Below are 16,570 nucleotides of genomic sequence, written 5' to 3'. Positions count from 1 at the left end.
AAATACACTCTTGAAATTTCTGCTCTCAGAAATTCAGCTACTACCCCTCCTTTTTTAATCCCTTAGTACGTGGGAAAGAGGGGAAGTGAATCTGAAGTTAGGATAAAACGGGAAAAATACCTATATGCTGTGGAAAGCGTAAAAAAGAAAAGGGGAACACTTCTAGACATGAACCTTTCTCACTGCAGAGACTTCCAACCCCCTAACTGAACGAGAGGAGAACGTGAAGGGACGTTAATGGTGAGGAGGAGAAGGTAGTGGTATTGTACCACATATTTTCTCTTTCCTGAAATACTGCCTTCAACAGATATTTTCAGAGAGGACATTGACTGGTCATAGACTTAATTCAAGGTGAAGTTTTCCAGTTTCTGCAAGAACACTTGGAAAGGTTTCCCAATAAATACATAACCGTGATTTATAGAAATTTGCTTCAGGCAGATTTTACAGTTTTCAGAGAAAATTGATACAAAATGCACTGTAAAATAACTGCTTGGCAGAAACCCACAATCCAACTTCCACTGAACAAAAAAAATCAAAACAAAACCAAGAGGGTTATTTTCTCATAAACCCCTATAAAGTAAATAAGTAAGAGCTAGCTTTTGAGATCATTTATCATGACAGTTAATCCCTGCCTCTACAAAGAGGCTCACCAGCTTCATCATGGCTTCTTATGTGCTTGCAGTGCTCCCCAGGGTGAAGAGCTCAGTGGTTTTTTCCACAACCTAGAAAGGAGCCATAGAGATGAGAACAATATCTAGTCACGTCTTAGCGTCCACGAAATCAGGGAGGCATGTGTTCCTACTGTAATTTCTGTTTTGAAGCATCAGCCCAAGCGTTGCTACTGAGAGGGGTTCAGAAGTGTTTTATCAGCACATACTTCCCATTACTCAAACACAGGCTGCCCAGTAACCAGGCATGGACAAAGCGGTAGCCAACGGGACAGCAGACCTGTATTGTTTTTGCATGTTTGTTTGCATGTGAAACATTTTGGGAAAAATGACAAATTATGTATTTCAGCAGGTTTAAGTGAAAGTTTTCCAGGTGCTGAATGAAAAAGTAGAATGTCATCTTGTTATATCTTTGTGACTAATGGGATTGGAAAAAACATTCTTCTAAACATTGTACTGCAATTCGACAGCAAGTATAAAGGAAGTAGAAGAGTTTTAATTTCAAACACTAAAGAGAATTTAAGCAAGCTTAAATGCCTTGCTCTTAATATTTGAAATTACTCAACCCAAAGTAATTTTAAATTTAGCAGATGGAACTCTTTCTCTAACGGCAGATATCAACATGATTAATCTTGGATTTAAATACTATTTAACTCCAAAGTGTTCAAAATGCTGAAGCCAAATATTGTAACTATAGCTAATCTCAAAACAAATGAGAACATTGCAACACGATTCAAATCAAAAGATGGAAGCTGAATGTTAAACAACATCTGGGAGAAGAGCAGTCATATAAACTGCCATTATTCTAAAAAAAAAATTTTAACGGACACAAAAAGGAATTCTGCTTAAGGACACTAGTTAGAAAAGACAAACAAACACTCTCCTGTAAGCAAATAACTGAGTTCTACGCAGTACCTGAAGCATCAAATAGTGTAACTGAGGGGCAAGATACAAAAGCTCCTTTAGAACTGTGGTCTACGCTCAAACACAAGTGTTGAAATGAGAATTAATATTTCTTTGAAGACCTTGAAGTGATTTTAGTGCATCATGGGCTACAGAAAACTGCAACTCTCTCACTAGAAGTATCTAAAAGCAGAAGAAAGGATTGCCAACTATACTTTTTTTTTTTTTCATCTCACCCAGCCTGGTTGGAAATAAATGTGGTTACTTTTTTCTGATGGAAAAAAAAATTACTATTTTACAGACAATCACTAAAAATTTTCATTTAAAATTGCAGGCAGACTTAAAGCAAATGCATGCCTGCTGAGCAGCAGTCCAGGCAGGCTTATACAAATATGTATGTGCCATAATTCTTTCTGACTTTCTCAAGCGATGTCTGATCTACTGTCATTTGAGGCCCAAGAACTTGTTCATCATTTGGGAGGGATAGGGTAAATATCAATTCAAAGGAATGAACACCATTAATTCCAGAATAGGGAGCAAGTCAACAAGAGCAAAAAGCACCAAGGCCCTTAAACCACAACATTTTAGATAAAGAAAAAATACAGATTTCATAGAATTGTATTCATATTACTGCCTTGCCATTCAGGGAGAGGAGGTTATTATTATTAAGACAGTTATCCTTGGCATAAATGTTCAGGCTGCGCCATTTTGTTTCTTTTTTTTTTTCTACTGTGCCAGAAGGTATACTGGTGTCACTGTTCTTTTCTTCTGTCATATCTTGAAAGTATCTAAAGATATCATGAAGGTTAAAAATACTGTTATCAGGAGGAAACAGGATCGAATGCAACAAATTCCTTGGCCTCCACCCCCAAGAAGGACATTTCTATGGACAGAAAAGTAGGGGGTGATACATAATGAGAAAAGTGACAGAAAGAAAGGGAAGATAAACCAGAGGGGAAGAGATGAAAAAAAACAGGGTTTGGCTAACAAAAGGATTTCACTAGACAGCTTTCAAAATTTAACACAACACTGTTTGTGAAGCTCCGCTGGACATTACAGCCCTCATAGGCAGCCTCCTTCACCCTGAAACGTATTTGATCCTGTGGCCAGGACCACTGAAATGTCAGTGTTTCACCTGCACCAGGCACAACACTCCTCACCACACAGAGCTCCCCACATGTTGCTTATGTTGGACAAACATCCAGGGAATGTCTCAAGTAAAATAGTTGGGAAAGTCACATCCATTCCTTCAAAAGGTGATAGAGTTTCGAAAGCTTTCTTCCCTTCAAGAAGGGGGCAAAAACTTAGAAATGTGGGGTTTTGCTCTTTGGAAAGGGAAGTCTGGGAAAAAAAGAACTGTTTTGGAAGAACCATAATGATTTTTCTCTTCCTGTTCTCTGCTGGAAAGAATCTTGGTAATTTCACAGGAATAAAATTGACAAGATTCCTAGTCTGACAGAGAGAAGCCAAGCTCCCAGATACATCTTGCCTCCCTTGGCTGGCTGCTGAAGGGGCAGTGAGGCTGCAGAGCACTCCGCATCTTTGTCTCCAAGCAAGATATTCAGAAGAAGAAAAGCTTCTCAGTTTTATTTTCTCTGTTCAGGCAAAGTTTTCCTGAGGGGAAAATATTTTCTTTCCTGTAAAATCATCGTTTTCCCAGGGAAAAAAAAAGGTTATTTCACCAAAAAAGGAACTTCATTTCAGAGAATTTGCACGATGGAAGAGAACCATGTGATTTTATCACCTGATAAAATTGATGTCATGGTAAATTTTTTTAAAATGTTAGGAACAGATTATTAGCTCTTGAGAAATCACTCCACTGCCTTTCTATTTAGATCTTCATACTTTACATTTTTAACAAAAATTAAACACTTCCAAAGAAATAACTCTTGAAAATAAGCTTCCTTTCTGACTATTTGAGTTACTGTTCTTTCCCATCTCTGCTGCTCTTTCCAATACTCCAGTATTGTAGTTGCTCATCTGGAGCTGTTGGGATCTTCAAGAAGTCCTCAGCCTCATGTGGTGAAATGTTCTCAGTGTCTTAAAATACAGAGATACTTAGACTGTGTTTCCTGGGAAAGGTTCAAGTCATCATCTGGGAGATTCAGTTACTGAGCGTACAGTCAGTAAGATCTCGCATCTCAGACATTACACAAGAACTGGGAATGACAAAGTAACTATTAGGGGAGACCTCCACTCTTTGGAGGTTCACATGGTACAACGAGCAGCAGCACCACATAACTCCCTTGTGCCCCCTCCCCATCACATGCTGATTCAAGTTCAAGATCTTCTTAGCTTTAATAACTCTGTATTCTTTCTCCATCTTACCAAATTGATCCTTTAGTCTCCATGTGCCAAACTGAATGCTTTGTTCTCACACAGCCCATCTCTTCCCAAAGCCTGGCTGGAACCTCAGGGGCCCATACTCTTTGTTGAGACTCCCTGGTACTTACTGTGGTGATTTGCCCAGCACCATTAACACCTAAAACAAACTTTTTATCCATTTCAGTTTGGGCCGTTATTATTCCTTCATTCTCTCTTATATCTGACTTTCATTTCAGTATATTTTTAAGAACTGTATTGAAAATGTTCCATAAAACCCATGAGGCACAAGCATATTAGCTTCACTTCTCTAGACAAATGTGCTTTTAAAGATTCAGTCAGAAAAATAGTTGTGATTAGTTGCAAGTACTGCATTACGGGTCATCTCTTTCTAGGTGAGGAACACAAAAATGCAAAATGTCTTTATTTCCCTTATTCCACAGTATAGCTACAATGTAATAGACAGCCCTTTGTCCACTGCATCATTTGAAAACTCACCTGTACTGGCTTTACCAAGTAATCAATGCAGAATAAATGCCAGCAACTCTATGTGAATTTGATTTGGCTAAGTGATGAAAAAGACCCCGAAAACAGATCAAACCGCATAAAAAATCCACCCTGCACCCAAGACATTATCTTGTCTCAAACACCTATGGAAAGACTACTCTAACCCAGGAAGCTTTGCAAGAGTGCAAATGAGCTTATGAGTTAGTCTGAAGGTAAGAAATGGTATTACCTGGTCAGTAAGATGCTTTGTGGATCTGTGATCTTTTGAGAACATTGTACACACTATTCCTTGTAGAAAAATTTTGGCATTCCTGTAGGAATCAATAAGAACTACTAAAAAATGTTCCTGGAAAGTAAAAAGATGAACAAAGGAATCCTGCCTTTGAAGAATTCTGTCAGAGATATCTGATGAGTTAAAGTCCTAGTGAAGTACCGACAGCTAGAAAGTCTCAGATCTATAATCATCCTCAGGGTACTTAATAGGCTTAAGTAATAATGCCTTTAAATATCAGCTTCATACAAACCATCAGTTAGGTCATAAATGAGTACCTGGGAAATTTGAACAACTCTTGCATGACACATTTTGAAAGTTGAAACGTACTTTATGGAGGAAACTTTATTCCCTCATGTTAAGAGGCATTGCAGACCTGTATCAGGTACTGCAGACGGTACCAATTCAGCTTCTTGAGTCAAAAAGAATTGCTCACACAGTATGTTCAGGAACGGTCCATAACAGTCACACAATAAACAGGGTGACCATGAATGTAGATCATCGAAATGCGATGCCAAGTGACTGTTGCTAGCTCTGGGACAATGTATGACCCGCTTAACCTGTCTGAGAGCAAGAGGCCAGCAAACACTCTATGGTGCTGGTTTCTGCAGAGGTCAGAGCTGCTTGTCTCTGTAATAGCACAGTAGATGAGGTGTATTTGCTTATGCTGACGGAGGGAGCTGTATCTCTGTTCTTGCTCACATAGCATTTGGGGCAAACATACAGCATTCAACCTTGTATTCAAATACAGAGCTTTCCAGGCTTAAAAGGTAAATAAAGAGAGGCAAGCGTATGTTGCTTTTGCTTCGTTATAGGCCTTATCACCTTTCAAACTTCAATTGCACTTCTGTTACTTCAACTTTTTTCTTGCCTTGAAACATCAGTTTTGATGGTGTTAATTTTTGGAGATACTGTGTGTATCTTTCATTTTAATTTTACTTTCACGGTACTTGTTAACCTACAATCAGCGCGGTGTGAAGCTGAAGGAGAGCATCGGTTGGGCCCAGAATAACCTTGTAATTTTCTCCTTATTCTCAGCTTTCTAAGCTCTAAGGCTCCAGATTGTTTGATTCCCATTTGGATTTTTAGCCCATCATGAACTTGACACAGTTGCTAAGATACATATCAGTCTGCGCCATGTTGATACAATATTATTTAAACACTTTAAAGGGCAGCCTAACAGTTCTCTGTAAACACACAACTCCGCCGTAATCTGTTCTCAGCAGAAACAAGCAGTCTGACACCAAAATTAAATCCAGGGTATTTCAGAGATTACTATGGAAAGCTTCACGAGCATCCACCGACCACCAGCAAAGCACCTCACAGCCGTGTTGCCAGCCTGACCTAGCCTCACTGTTCGCACACACCTTCTGGTTGCATGCAGGCAGGGGGTCTGCTGCAGGCAGCTTTGTGGGGAGTGGGGCTCCTCTCCTGCTATCACTGCCACAAGTACGCAGGGAATTTCATTTGATATTAGAAGCCCAAGGACAACAGTTGTTTCCAGACCTGCTTCAGTAACCTGCCCAAATTCAATCTGATGAGGAGCCCTGCTCATGACCGAAGGTCTTGCTGCACTGCTTGCTGTTGAAATAAAAAAAGTTCACCCCTTCACAAAGAAGGGCCAGATACTCACACAGTCAGCAGGAAAATACAAGGACACAGGCCAAGCTCGGGAGGCTTTTCGTGTAATTGACGTTTGTCTTCCATGATACTTTGTTAGTTTGGACAACAACTGTATGGAAAAAGGTTTAAAGACTTGCTCAGATGATGCTAAGCCATTTTCACTGAAACACAGACAAAAGCTTTCACAGAGATAAGTCTTCATGACAATATTTTCTCAGTGGTCTTTGCTGCTCAGCCTTAGTCCATGGACGGGTGAGCCATACGTCACCTGACGCGATGACCACTACTTCCAATGCAGTTTCTCTCTGATGTGTGCACACAAGGGAAGCGTCCGACAGTGCCTTACAAACAATCGATAAACCAGAGCAGCTCACCACACCACAGTTTTATTTTAATAGCTGATACAAAACCCAGCAACTCCCGTGACCATTTCCAACTTTCTGAAGCTAGTGAAGAACATCTTATGGGCAAAAGAGCCACAGCTGAGACCCAAGATCCAGGGATCACGTCTCATGCTGGGTGCTAACATCATTGCCCTGGTGCAATCACCTCCTGCACCAAACCAAACATTGGCAGTAATTTTTCAAAAACAGAAAAACATCCCAAAACTGCATATTGCTTTCAGAGTAAAAATATTTGTATTCAAAACATACCTTGATGAGTCCAGGATATTGTAATAATGAGATCTGTTTCACAAGGGCCAGGCATCAATATAGGTGATGCAGGTGCTCAAAACATCTGAAAATCCTTCCCCATTTACTCAGTTAATGCCTGCAGGGTTTGTTTTTTTACTAATTATGTCAAGTTTCTTTGGATCAGCCTTAAATTATAACAGTATCTTTGGCTGTTTTCCTGATGTTATTTAACTGCATTAATTACAACACTGGTAAATGGTTGTTTTTTCCCTTTTAGTTTTACTTCCTCTACTACTACAGCGCATTCAGTCTATTCTTCAATATTTCACATTTTTTGGGTCAGGCTAAAAATTTTTCATTGCTTTATCTTCTCTCTTCAACAGTAGTTCAGATTGCTGCATTAACTTTTCTTCTACCTGATTTTGTCTTTTTCTATGTATTCCTGTTCACCCCTTGAGATATTAAGTTCCCAATGACGAGATGAGTGAAAGCAGGGCAGACTGGGGCATAGCCAACAACTCAGATCACCAGGCAAGTCCATAGCAGCAAAGCAGGTCTAAGGCCAGGCCAAATATCATCAGGACAGGACTATGGCAGAGGTGAAGACCACTGAAACCATATTGCTCAGGAAAGGACCAATGCCCCTGGGCTGAGCTTAAATGGGGCTCCTCGGCCCATGGGCAGGTGTGGTGGTGGAGGCTCCAGGTGAGGCTGATCAGGGCCAATAGGGAAAATGTGTCCATAGAGTTCACAGGGCTCTGACACCACACACATATATACAAACATAACCATGGATGTTGCATTAGGCCAGGAATATTAGCAAAGGGCCATTGCCAGCCGGGATGCAAGGACAGCTGTTTAGGAAAAGACAGCAATGTGGTCTACAGGTGTAAGGCTTTTAAATTAATATGCTCACTTGGGTGATTCCTCTCTATGCACTTGTAAGAATCCGCTCCAGAATAAAACCAACAAAACACTCCCAATATCTGTGACATATAAGGAAAGATCTTCTTTTTTTCATGCAAATATTTTCAACCTCCCTAACACGTGTGGTGTAATTATGTATAATTTCTTTTGGGTGCACTACCTAATCTGCAGAGATCTCAGTTATTACATGGGCAAAGATTTTAATCAAACTCTTCTCATAACCATCACAGCATGATCTCTGGATTAGTCACGTACCTGTATTAATCATCTGCCTTCTAGAGACCATTAGATCAGAGTCAGAAGCGCATCCTGAGTCAAAAGGTGGAAATAATTCAGTGAAAAGAGCTAACCAAAATCAGTGCTCTGACAAAGATGGCCTCTTTCTTGCACAAAAAGACTTTCTATCTTACAGAACAGGCCACGGCCCATAGTATTTGTTTCTGTGTTGGTTTTTAGAGTCATCGTTTTGTGTGCTTGCAGAGACAACCACTTTTCATGAGTCTAAGGGCTTGTTTTAGGGTTTTCTTAATATTCATGTTTTCCATTGACATTATGCCCAGCTCTTCCAAAAGACCACACTGTGGCCACTGACCTAGCGTTTATGCGTCAGTATGTCATGCTCTGTCGCTCCGAATTCCCATCAGATTTTTTGCTTTGCAGAACATACAATCATGTTGAAACTTGTTTCCAAAAGGAAAAAGGTTTCTAGTCTTTCCTACTCCCAAGTCCTAAACTTCAGGAACAGCACCAAAATGTTGATTTTTACTTGAGTTTTTTATTTTGTATAAAACCTACTTAATGTTACCAGTGCATTTCAAAATGTAGAAAACATTCCACTTGCAAAATAAATCATAGGACACACCAACATTTAGGAATTTCTTCATATTTTTAAACAAAACCAGAATTTTATAATGTTTTGATATCAACAAAAAAAGATATCTGGACAAAATACTTCTGGCAAGAATTTTCAGATCAACTGTACTTCCTATTCTTTGCATTTATCTTCCTGGTATGTCCTAACATTTATCATATGCAAAGAAGTATTACTTGGCCACATGGTATTTCATTCTGTAGTTAAAATTGTCCCTCTTCTCCCAACGAAAATGGAAAGCAATCCAATGAATATTTTCCTTAAAGCTGAGTGATACAGTAATATCAGACCACAAAAGGCATAAGCAATGAGCCTGACAATGTGTCAGTCTACAGCTGATCCCACCAGCCTGGGCCAGATGTGACCCTCCTTTCCTGCACAGCCACCAGTGATTACTCTACAAGCCTGACAGTCACCTCTCAGCACATAGCGAGTGCTCTGGTCCATCAGAGGTGCAAGAGATGGTACCGATTCCCTATCCACTGCACACAGCGCTCTGTTTCTTCAAAACTGTTGTGGGCACCTCTCTGCTTGTAAACTGTCTTTTCAAAAGACCATAAATATGGCAGGAATAATCATCTGACATTAATTAGCTATGCAAGTGTTCTCTATCTTCTTTTCACTATGTAAGCTACAAAGTTAGGAAGATACGGAATACTTTGTTTTTTACAAAGTGCTAAAATGACAGAGAGATAATAATTTTTTGATGGTCACAAGACATTTTTTTATAATAGCAGGTTGTGGTGAATGCAAGGCCTCTTCTTTCAGACATAGATGACCATGGAAAAGCCAGAAGAGATGATGGAGAGCATGAAGGAGCCACATGGACCCAACAGAGATAAGACCTGTGAGTATGAGGGCTTTTTTGCAGGAGAAGGGAGAACAGAAATCATTCTCTAGTCCTACTCTGATCCCATGAAACTGTGGAAACTCAGTAAATGAGAGCCTTGTGGAGACCCAAGATATTCCAGTTAGCACATTCTAGGATCTGTGTCACACTATTTCATATTCATGAGTAAATATTTTCACCATTTTTTAAAGAAAATAAACCAAACCACTGTTTTAAGATAGATTCATAGAACTGACTGTTTTAAAATCCTGATGCTTGGCTGAATATTGCACTAAACATACATTTTTCATTGTAAATTCAGCACTGGTAAGTGTCCTCACATGTTCTTAGGCCACAATGATACTCTCTCATTAGGAGTTATGAAGAGGGCTATAATGTAAGAAAAATCAATAGTGTGATTTTAAAATGTTCAGCCATGAAAGAACAATCAACTGTTGAAAAGACCAGAAACAATCAATTTCAATGAGCAGTTAATATTAGGTAACAAGGCAGCACAGAGATAGATAAAGATTAAACTGATAGGAAAGAATATTTAAAGCATTAATTAGATAGATGAGAGCTTAATGCCCCTCAGAAGAGTTTTTAAAAGAAGGCTCTACGTTAAAGTTTCACATTCCATTGCAGAATTACATCCATCAAATAGCACATGACAAAATGTGACACTGAAAACTATTTTATTTTAAAACAATTACAATTTGTTAAATCAAAGTATATACTGCTGGCTGGATTCTGCAAGAGCATATAATGACATTTCTTTCCCCCTCTGAAGGTAATGTTGTACTCTCCAGAGGAAAGTTACTCACGTGCCTAAGTAAATAAGTGCCTAAATCTATGGCAAAGTAAATGACATCTTCAAATTAGGATTCCAAGCTGGAGCTGTCATAACATAGTATGAGACCTTCTTAATATGAAAGACCTGAATGCCAAAAAGGCAAATGATGCTATTTTCTTGTTCTTGTTCAGAAGCACTTGGAATCAGGTATCCATTTTGTTTTTAAGATGTACATACATACATGAGTATGTGATACGTGATATGTCCGTGCCTTGTCATAGCAAACTAATTTATTCCTTATTTCAAGCGTTTACAGGAGAGTGTCAGGACAATAGAAACATATCACAAGACTTAAACCCACAAAACCCAAACCAAAAAAACAGAGCAAGCTAGCTAATAGCAGGAATATGGAAAGCATCTATAAGGTGCACATTGTTGAAAATGGGACTAGATTTAAAAAGGTGGAGGAGATGTAAGGGCGTACTTGAGGCTAAGATCTCCAAATTTTTAAAGTGTTTTCTGAAACACAGTGGGACCGGTTGACACTGGGCCCTCATTAAGGCTTTGATTTACCTTTGACAGTATCAGACAGCCAATAACAGTCTACGCAAAGATAAATCAAAGGTGTATAAAATACTCTGAGTCCAGGGTATATCTAAAAGGGTATTTCTCTATGCTAGCACAGCAGTAAATGTACCATTAATTATTCTTCTCGGTTGTATTATCTAGTGCTCTTCAGTGCAGATACAGTTTGAAGGACAGAGGACACTTTGTCACACGCAAAAATCCCAAGTCAGCATTTTGTCCGATTTCCAATTAGCTTGTCATGGAAACAGTATAAAACTTTCCTAAGAAACATCTTGAACTAGCAGAATGTGTACATTAAGTGCTATATTTCACCATACCAAGACACTAAACAATCCTTCCCTCCCCTAAACCCACTAACCTCACTTGACGGAGCATTCATTTATCTTGTGGACATACAGAGAAAGAAAAAACTGAGCAAAAAGCACTACAAATTCATTCTTTCTCAGAGAGAGGTGATTTATATGTGGTAAAAGTCTGTTAACATAAGCAATAGTATCTCTGTGGAAATGAAATAGGCAGTAAGAAAGCTTTCTTATGGAAGTACAGAAAGCCTGAGCTCAAATTTGCTTTTCTGTGTTCCTGAAGGGAAGATTATGCTTAGATTATGATCACTTGGATTAAAACTTGTCAAAATTTGAAATTTCTTTTGGTACCAAGTCTCAAAATATCACGTGTGTTTGAATTCCCGAACCAGATGGAAAGTAAAGGAATCTGAAACTTTTTGAAAAAAAAAATTCTGAAGTGTTACTTAGTTCATTTCAAAAAATGTTATGATGAAGGGTTTTTTCAGACATACATTCTGACTATTCATTCAGACAGCGTACTGGAGATTTGTACTTCTCTCTATGTCTACAAAAATAGTCATAAGTGATAAAACAGAGGGGAGCTTCCTAGGATAAATGAAATGCCAGCTAAAGTACAAGGGAAAACCCATCATAACTGGTCAAATTCACAGTCTCTGTCAGTCCATAGCACTAAATCCCTGGCACAACTGTTGGCAATATCATTCCAACATTGACTGTGGTAGCTACATGCAGTACCTGTTTCTGAAGGGCTTACAGCCATATCCTGGTCACACATGAAGACACACAAACGCTCACAGGAATGTGTACAGTGGCAGGGCAGCCCCTGGCCTGGTGTTTGGCTAAGATGCCTGGCTGGGCTTTCCCTCAAAGGGCACCACCTTTCCGCTTCTCACTGTAGTGCTGCAAACCCAAAAGTGCTGCAAGATGCTCTACACGGGGCATTCGGGGGCTTAGGGAATTTAAACTACGCTTCTTGGTGTTGATTTTCAATCCATTGACTCTGTGTACAGTACTGCAGGTTTTCCCCTGCTGACTGCTGCAGCTCAAGTAGACCTCTAGTTTTTGTTGAGGCTGATGGCATTGCTTACAACCTTGAGTACCCTGAACAGGTTGGATCTCAGTTAGTTTGGAAATTTCCTCTCTTACTCTGTGGTACCATCAGATCAGGTACCTTTTAGAAAGCTAGGCCAGATGTTCTGTCACTGTGGTCAGGGAGACAGAGGGCCAAAGCACAGCAGGGAAGTCTTACTGATGGTGCGTATGGAAGTTGTAATTGAAACAGTTCAGAGGATGAAGCAACACTCCCACATTTTATGTGGTTATAACAGCACAGCAACAATGCATACTGGAGGACTAAATATTTTCCTCTGGTGCACTCATTCTTCTAAGTCAGTCTATAGCTTTTATTCCTGACCGATTTCCTTAAACTGCTTGGAAAACACACAAGAGAAGACTCGTGTCTATACTGTTCTGAAACCTCTTGATGTTCATGTCAGTCTAGAACAGCATCTGCTCGTGCCTACCCCAGAAACCAGCATCCAGGGGGTGGTGGCACAGACCTGGGCAGACACAACCTTGCAGCCTGCTGTGAATTAATCGCGACAAAGTTTTGCAAGGCTCCACTCCCCAGTCCCGCTGTTCCCAATGACACAGCGTGTACCAGTATGACCTAGATTGCCACAGCCACCTGCAATGGACACTGGGGTGCCACCATCCCTCCTGGAGCTCACCGCCGTACTAAACAAGCCAGGCAGTGCCAGTCAAACACGTAACACAGGGATTAACTCATCCTGTCATCTTATTCCATACACAACTTGTGTCACCACATCTCACACAGAGCCAGGAAAAGAAAATGCTGGTTTCAGACTTCTTGGATGGGCCACATACTTCAGCAGGAATTGTGACAAAATTCTCAAATGACAATGGACCTAAAAGCCAGGCAGAAAGTGAATGCCTCTGCCTGCTCGGCCAAGGACATTTCGGCCTCGTTAAACTGGAAAAATATACACACTAGAGATTCAGTTGTTGTGTTTACAGGAACAGTAAAAAAAAGAAAAACCAACTGAAGAACTTGGGGAAGAAAAGAGCTCTTTGGTGGGAGCCGGATTCCACAGGAGTTATTTTGAATTTCCCCAGCCAGCTGGAGCTGCAGGAAGGCTGATTTTCCACAGTCCTGCACCTTGTAGAATCATTTACACTCCTCAAGTGGATGTAAAAACATCACAGACACTAACAGCACCATTTAACACCCACTTTGCAGAGGTGTTAATGTCTAAACAAAGTATAAGGTCATAGAGAGTAGACCCAGAGACATTCAATTAAGAGTGATCGCTGAGGAAGTGCAGGCTCCAGGGCACTGACAGCTGGGGCCTTCCTGCTGCTTCCCGGAACAGGAGCCTCTATGTGGGGGCACACTACGATGGTTACCAATGAACTGTTCAGAGGACATTACCTTTCGGAGGGTGTCACACGTGCTGGAGAGCTGCGTCCCCATGACCTCCCCTCATCCCGAGTGGCGCCTCTGAGACGAGCCTGATGTCAGCTGCTCTGCCTGATGCCGCCCCAGCCAGCCGTGGGCTCCGTCCCCACAGAGCCCACGTGTGCTGTGCTCCTCTGAAATGAGAGCGTGGGAGGGAGGTTATGGCAGGCACGACTGACCCAACATAAGGCCCGTCAGCCCAAAGGCCGCCAGGTGCACTTGAGCAAGAGGTGGCACTGGAGCAGCCCAAGGAGCTCAGCTCATGCCAAGCACTGGACTGGCCAAGCCGTGACCTGGCGAAGTGCTGGTCTCACCAGCTGGAGGCCTGAGATCTGGCTGCTGCCTCACCTCAGCGAGTTCCGGCAGTTTCTGCCCACCCCTGCCATGCCAGGGCACTCTCCGAAGGAACGGGGCGGCCTCTCGGAAGCCGACGCCTGAGGGAGGCTCCGCTGCGGCGGCCGGGCCGCGAGCCGTGCGCCACACAGCTCCCTCAGGGGAGGGCCGGCTGTCGAGGGCGACGGCTGCAAAAGTGGCGGGAAAGCCCAAGGGCGAGCAGGGGCCGAGCGGCCGCCGCGCCTTGTTTGGGAAATGGATCCCGCCTGGAAAAGGCAGAAGTGACCCAGCTCACTGCAGGGGCCCGGCAGCCCGGCCTTGCTGCCTCAGAAGCTTCCTTGTACCGGAGACTAAAGTCTAGCGTTTACTACCAAATTCCCGGTCATTTCTCTTTCCCCAACCCAACCGCCATTCTCCCTCACCCCTGGGGCGTGCGGCCCAACCCTTGGCATGCCAGGTGGCACAGGGACCCGGCGCTCCTGGCGGGGCCGTCAGCCCGGGGGCTGCAAGCTGCTCCCCCCTTCTCCTCCAAACGAGATGCCATGTGGCTGCATGGGGACGGGCAGGGAGGCGGCGTGGGGGCTGCGGCTGCCTCCCGCTGCCTGCCAGGCCCCTCGGAGCAGCCATGGAGGCAAGGCGGCCAGCGGCCCACCAGCCCCTGCCCTCGCACCGAGACTTCGCAGGCTTGAAGCCTTCCGTGGTCGGCCGTAGCTACCAGGAGGCTGTTGGAGACCAAGGGTTTCTCTGTGTACTTTTTTTTTCCCCCCTCTTTTAAATTCATATTGTATCTCCAGGTATAAAAGTCTAGTCAGGTATTACTGTTGGATTTTGATGAAGTGAGGCTGCTGAATTAGAGGCCCAGTTGTGCCAGAAGCAGATGCGGTGCTGCTGGCCTCCAGACAACAGAAGCAATGCCGCTCCCACAGCCGTCAGACCCCAGCAGCCTGCCCTCTCCCCAAAACTCGACCCACAATACTGTGGTTTCGGTCTGTCTCCGGAGTCCCTCCCCCCTGTCCCTCTGCTCCCAGCTGGGGCAGGGACATCGCCCGCTCTTCCACGTGTGCTGAGGAGGTCTGGCTTGGCCCTTGGGTGTTGCAGGGGTTCTCTGCTCCTCTCATCGGCCCGTTCCCTTCTCACAAGCTGCTGTCTCCCTCAGCAGCAGTCAGACATTTTTCTGGACCATTTGGCCTCCACACCCTCCTCCCGGTGCCACAATGCCTGCGTGCCCCAGCTCCTGGGCAGCTGCTGCGGGCTCCCAGCAGTTTTGCCACCCCTGTTCCCCCTCTCCGTTTCACTGCCCCCAGCCCAGGGGCCAAGGCAGGTTGCAGGAAGGGGAAAGGTCCGCACTGGTACCTTGCCGGAGTGGGGTGAAGCTCCTGGTCTCCTCCGCTGGCTTCCTTGGGGGCTGGGGAGGTAGGCAGAGCTCCTGAGCCATCGCTGTGGGCTGCTCGTGGTGCAGGAGATGTGCAAGACAGAGGTGAGAGCTGAGGGAGAAGGTTTATGGGAAAATTTGCCCTTAGTTTTAATACACATAATTTAATTTCCTCCTGGCCCATGCTGATGCCCTGCCGGCTGCCGTCGGAGAACTCTCCCCTAGTGCCACTCTTTCTATTCCCCCACCCAAAGGTGGTTTTGGGGTGATGATATTTGGGCGCAGGAGAAACATGAGCATCAATCAGCCCTGGCTTTGCTGCCCGACAACTGCAGCCATGGTCCAGTCTGCAGCTTCTCAGTACCTCTGTGTTTTATCTTTAGCCACTTCGGAATCCCTCCATGAAACTTGCTGTGTATACACCGAGGACAGCATTGATAAATGCTATCCTCTGAAATAAAATCGATGGTGGTTCCTGCTCCTGTCTCTTTGTATGTTTTCGTGAGGGTTAGAGGGCGTAGAGCCAGCTGAGAACAGGGGAGGAGGTTGCACAACACGAACGGGAACAAAAGACGACAGGGGAACTCTCACTGAACCTACAAATATATTTCCCAAAGTGCATCATGAAAGAAAGGATTGAGACAGAAAGAGAGAAGGGGACAAAGGAAGATGAAAATATGCCCCAGCTGGGGTGAACACTAAAACCACCACTCGCCCCAGTGCCAAAAATCTCAGTTAAAAGGTGACAGGTGTGTAATTTTGCTTTAAAGGCAAAACGACACCATAAAAGAGATGTTGTCAGGTTTAGAAAATAAACGCCAAATGTGTTCAGTCTTGCTTTTGAGCAGCGTTTCTTTTCAGTTGTCTTTCGGTTTTGTACATTTTATTTAGTTCCCTGCGGTTCCCTTGCCAGCTCTGTCAGGGCTGGCCGTGGCTCTGAGGGACGCTGGCCCATCTCTCCTCTGACGGCTGCTTGACTTCTCTGCTTTGCTCGGGGCAGGTTACGTGCGCCCAAGCAAGACAGGCCCCTGTGTGCTTTAATTGCTTCGCAGCCACTCTGGCACCAGCTAAGGTCACTGTGAGTGACTGTGGCAGAGAAACAGCAGTAACTCCAGCCAGTGTTACTGCGACAGCTTTTAAAAAG

Source organism: Phaethon aethereus (genome assembly GCF_964289735.1).
Source record: "Phaethon aethereus genome assembly, chromosome: 9".
NCBI classification, from domain to species: Eukaryota; Metazoa; Chordata; class Aves; order Phaethontiformes; family Phaethontidae; genus Phaethon; species Phaethon aethereus.
Note: the sequence above shows the minus strand (reverse complement) of the source record.